Consider the following 6,000-nt stretch of genomic DNA (forward strand, 5'->3'; position numbering starts at 1 on the left):
GGGACCCCTCTGCTTGGCTGCATCGTTTTTCTCTCCTCACAATGCGTCATTAGCTTTGTCCCGTGAGCTATTTATCCCTTCCGCTAGCAAACATGCACTGCTCACCATGCCAGGGAGAGAGAGGATTCATTCATTCTTTCATTTATTCAGTGTGTGGTTTGTTTGTTTGTTTGTTTGTTTGTTTGTTTGAAGGTCTACAATGCGCCCTGGGGGAGCGGGGGGGGGGGGGGGAGGAGAGGGCACAGTAGTGAACAAGGCAGAAAAGTGCCTTCTTGCTGTACTTTCTAGCGAGTTAGACAAGGAAAAACAAACACACAAAAACAAGATTTCCAGAAAGTGTGAAGTGCTGTGGAGAAAATCAAACAGGCTGGTTATATCTGGAAGGCTTAAATCAGGGAAGGCCTCTTGGAGGAAGTGACACTTCCCTTGAGACCTGAATGGCAGACTAAAGGGCAGTTCCAGCTCCCCTACGAGAGGGTAACTACACCCCCAGAGGCCAGAGCCTCACAGGTGAAGCCACTAGGGAAGAGGTAGGCGTTAAGTTCTGTGGGGGTGACTCTTACCTGGACTCGGCTGGAGGTTTCAGGAAAAAGGCACAACCTACGTCGGGTCACGTGAAGGTCAGCTGGAGGGGAGGTTGCAGAGTGTTCCAGGTGGGGGAAGGCCAGAGCCAGGGCAAGAGGCATGGAGTATGCGGCCTGCTCCTGAGACAGTGAGCCATGCGGGAAGGGCACGGAACAGTCACCTGCGCCTTTGTCCTAAGTCTCTGTGACAATGTGTCTGGGCACCTGAGCACCTTCACCTTTCCTCACTCCAGATGCAGGGGACCTGATGCCAGAGGAGCAACCCCTGTGGGCCTGTGGAGCCTCCGGATTCCTCTCGGTTAACCCCGGCTCTGTGGCAGTAAAGCCCCGCTTAACGCAGAGGAATCGCACAGGACACACGTCCTGGTAAAGAGGACTCCCAGAGGGAGGTAGAGGCCCCCCACAGCTGGCCAGGAGTCTGAAAAGGCTTTGGCTGTCCAAATTATGTTCTGCTCACAAGTTTAAACTTCACCAGACCTGTCCTCTCTGCAGCATGAATTCCCCCTCGCCCTGCCCCCTCTGCCACCTCCTGCCGAGAACATGCGTGTGTATTCCCAGAAAACACTTCCAAGTTCCTCTGTGGGCACAGAGTCCCTCTACCTCTGCCCGCCTTCCAGAAAAAGCAGCAAGAAGAAAAAGGAGAAATGATATTTGCCTTTTATAATACTACTTGATTTTCTTCAAGCCCTTCTGACTTTTTAATGCCCTGGGCTTACAAATTAAAACACATTCACACAGCCAAGGACAAGGATCTGCGCTCACGGGGATGTCCTGGTTTGAGGAATTCCAGCCCCCAATGCCCCTCCCCCTCCCACTGCCATGTCAAGAAGATTAATGCCCCCTCTCCAACCTGTGAATGGAAGCCTGGGCTGTCACAGGCTTTCCAAGGAAAGGAAGCCTCCCGTGTTTGCACGGGGTTGAGAAAGCTTGGTGCATGAGCACCCACACACACACACACACACACGCACGCGTACCCTTTTATGGTGGCATCCTGCTGGAATCCACCAGGAAAGGCATTTTTCTCAACCCCCTAGTTTTAAGGCTGCATCAAAATTTATCATGACATTCAAGTGGAAGAATTAGATTGATCCTCGATTATACCTGGGAGCTGGCAGGTCCCGTGTGGGAGGGGCCTTGGGCTCCATCTGATTCAGTTACTCCTACACATTTAGTAGGCCTCCGTGGTTGCTCCTTCTCCTCCTGCCCCTTGAATTTACTGAAGAGAAAAGAGCAAATTGAGCATGCATGGACTGAGTGCTTCTCGTGCCAAGCACCGTGCTAGCTTGAGGATGCTCGGTAAGTAAGACACAGTCCCTCCTATGGCTAACCACCCTACCCTGACTCCACACCCAGAATCTGCCCTCACTCCCATTTGCTCTGCTCTCTTTCTCCCTAGCCCTCTCTCACTTGATTCTTAACATTATTCATGTTTCTGAGCATGTTTCCTCAGCCTTCCATGGTAATGATCCTACTGATTATCTTATAGGGATGTATTAATACATTTAAATGAGATAGTAAACTTAAAAGCATAATAATGAAATACCTATTCCCTGCAGAATGTTAGTGAGGCTTATTCTTTGCTCACTCACAGGACCCTCTGAGTGCCTACAGCACCGTGACTGACGCGTGTTCATCGTCAGTCCTCCAGCCCTAGCTCCAGCTTAGACCTTTGCATGTAGTAGATGTTTGTTAAATGTTTGTTTAAAAATACTCCATATTGGGCAGCCTGGGTGGCTTGGTGGCTTAGCACTGCCTTCAGCCCAGGACATGATCCTGGAGTCCTGGGATTGAGTCCCACATCGGGCTTCCTGCATGGAGCCTGCTTCTCCCTCTCCCTCTGCCTGTGTCTGCCTCTCTCTCTCTTTCTCTCTCTCATAAATAAATAAATAAATATTTTTTTAATTACTCCATTTTTACTCCAATTACTCCTGGGGTGCCTGGGTGGCTCAGTTGGCTAAACATCAGATTCTTGGTTTCAGCTCAGGTTATACTACCGGGGTCATGGGATCCAGCTCTGCAAACAGCTCCACGCTTAGTGCAGGGTCTGCTTGAGACTCTTTCTCTCTCCTTCCGCTTCTACTCATCCCTCTGTTTGTATTCTCTCTCTAACTAATAAATAAATAAATAAATAAATAAATAAATAAATAAATAAATAAAATCTTTAAAAAAAATACTCCATGTCCATTCAGTTCTGGGTGCTGATCTCTCAGAAGCTGGTAGCGTCTGGATTTGCTAACTTCAGGAATCCATTTGCATCGAGGCAGTAAGGCTCAACAGTTCTCAACGTGTGAACCTTCCCAGATACAGAATTTGTATGCTGGGAGCCTTGTATTCCTTAAACCAAAAGAATGCTTCATGGTGCCCATTTAAAGTATTGGAGGGGAGGGATTACTATTGTGGACAATTATTTAACACTCATTGAAGTGCACCATAAGAGGTACGCTAACCTCTCATTAAAAAAGACAGACATGACTGGGACAGTCACACCCACCAAGAGGTGCCTCTCTTTGTCGCTGACCCAAATTAATTGCCTCAAACTCTGCCTCCCAGAGACTTTGAAAACTTTTTCTGGCTGATGTTTCTCTTCCATTATGGCTGTACATCCCTCAATCATCTGGTCATGCCTGGCAATGCTTTCTTGTTGGATTCACATCCTTTTAAAAAAAAAGAGAGAGAGAGAGAGAGGAGAAATTGTATTTACATATTTGACAGAGAGAATCTGCGTGTGAGTACATGAGCAGGGGAGAGGCAGAAGGAAGAGGGGGAAGCAGACTCCCTGCTGAGCAGGGAGCCTGATGCAGGACTCCATCCCAGGACCCTGAGATCATGACCTGAACTGAAGGCAGACGCTTAACGGACTGAGCCACCCAGGCGCCTTCATTGGATCACATCTTCAGGTATGTGGCACTGACCTGCCACTGCCAAGTGCTGGGGCAGGACGAGAGGATGCCAACTGTGAAGGGAAGTGGCTGACTAGCCTAACCTGGCTAGCAGAGACTCCTCCAAGGTCAAGGAGCAAGAGTAGATATGGTCCACTCAGTGTGCATCTCAGGAGAGTCATGAAGAATCTTTCCTGGTGCCGTTGTCTCTGCCAGCTTTGCTGTTCCAAAGCATAGCTCTAGACACGGCACACTTGTCTACAAGCCTGGAGCAGACCCTGACTGCCTACTGCACCAAGCCTAACTTAGAGGCCCTCTGCCCTGTCTCACAACTCTCCCTCAGGCTTTACCTCCCACTGGCTCCTGCTCTGTGACCAAACTAAACAGCTCACCTTTCCCTGGATATCACACGGCTTCTTGCCTTCCAAACTTTACCTTTTCTGTTCCTGTTTCTTAAGAATCTAATCCTGTCACCTCCCTCATTTGAAATCCCCTCATCTATTCCCACTCCGGGGTCAGCTCCATCTCCCTCCTTGCTGACCCACATCAGCTGAGTCTCTTTCTCATGCTTATGGCAGTTGATGCTCTGCTCTCTGGCCCTGCTATTTTTCTACTTTGCTTTATGTGTGTATTTGTTCATCTTTCTGGATTGGAGGCTCTTAAAGAATAGAAGCCTAATCTTATCTTTTTCCCCCACAACTCTTGCACAAAAGCATAGATGGTTGGGTGGATGGATGGACAGATGGATGTACAGAGGAACGGAGGGAAGGAAGGCAAGAAGGAGGTAGAGGAGGAAAGGAAGAAACACAGAAAGAATGAATAAATTAAACTTATTCATTTTGACTTTGCCTTGGAGATCCACCATACCCTGGTTAGTAACCTATGGCCTGGCTACTGAAGATGGGAGGGTAAAAGTGTAGGCTTCCTCCTGCCCCTCCTCCCCTGCCTGGGGCTCCCTTCTATGGCATTCATCACACAGGCCTGGGCTCATTGAGGAAAAAATATGCAAAGGCAGAGCAGGGGTGGCCCTGCCCCGTGAAATCCTCTTCTTCAAGGGCCACTGCCCCCACAGGAAATCACTGAGGGACAGACCAAGCTGCTGGGCCTCTTTATTCCATGGCCCGGACACCCCGGAAGCTAGCTGTGACCACACACAGCAGGAGACACACACAATTGCCTCCTCCAGCAAGCCACTGGTTGTCACTGGCAGTGACAAATTCTTCATTCCACACAGACACACAAAAGCCAATGCCCAGTACCAACAAGAAAAGCCACATGCAACAGTGATGCTTCCGTTAACCAAAACTATAGGCCCCGAGATTCTTACTTCTCTTGCGTTTGCGATCGCTTATTTTGCTTTTTGTTTGTTTGTTTAGATCCTTGTCTCCGTTCTGAAGGAAAAAGAGAAATAATCTGAGAAAACAGACTGACATTAGGATTGTGATCAAGAAGACTTCTAGGAAAAAAAGAAAGGAGGGGTGCTTTAGCATCTGGAATTTTCTTGGCAATTTTCCTGAAGGCAGTGCCAGTGACTGCCCCAAATCAGCACACGCAGCAGCTCCCATTTCCAGCTGCCCATGGCCTGTTTTGCAAGTTGGAGGTAGCCTGTATCTGTTGATTGACAAAACCGCACCCCACAGGATCCCAGGCAACCAAGTCCTGTACCACCTATCTTCCTCTCCCTCATCCCCTACGGCAGCCACCCCCAGACCATGGCCCAACCACTAGCCCCAGGAGAGGACTCCCGCTGCCACGGTGGATGCAGCCTGCGCCCCGGTGTCCCTATCTCCCTCTACTGCCTCTGAGCTGCATGACCTCAGCAAGTCAGGGTTCCTCATGTGTCCAGCAGGGATGAGACCTCCAGCACGTGGCTCGGAGGATACGTGAAGATCTTGTGTATCAAAGCAGCTGCCCGCACCCAGGAGGGGCCAAGCAACTGTTGGGTTGGTTTCCTTGCCTTCCTCTATATTCCACACCTCTCTCTACCTGGAGAAGTGTCCTGGCAGCTCTCAGGCCTCAGGTTAGCACTCTGGCTCCTGGGATGAGCTGTTTGGACCCATCAGACCCTGAGACCACCCCAGAGCTGAAACATGTGGGGCGGGCCCCCAGTTCCTTCCCTGTGAACTTGGGAAGGATGGAGGCAAATAGTCAAGCCCTAAGTCCTTGTCCCACCCCCAAGTGTCTGTCTTCTCTGAGCATCCTCTTACCCTGGGTGCAGTGCCAGCTCCATCACACACCTGAAATATCTCATTTAATTCCCATGACACAGGGACTGCCACCACCCCTTACAGATAAGGACATCAGGGCCCTGAAAAGTATCTTTCTCGGTAGAACATCTAGTGACTGGTGGATTTCACCCCACGAGGTCTGGCTCCAGAGCCTGGTCTGCAACCTTCTTCTCTGAGGTGCTCTTTAAATAAGAGGAGCCCTCCCCCATCCCAGCACTACCTCTAGGAGGTCCCCTGTGGATAAACATGTTTCACATATTCTCCCTAATTCCTGCAGCCAGCCCATCCACACAGTAGGTGTCATCCTCC

This window comes from Canis lupus, chromosome 15, assembly GCF_048164855.1.
Source record: "Canis lupus baileyi chromosome 15, mCanLup2.hap1, whole genome shotgun sequence".
NCBI lineage: Eukaryota > Metazoa > Chordata > Mammalia > Carnivora > Canidae > Canis > Canis lupus.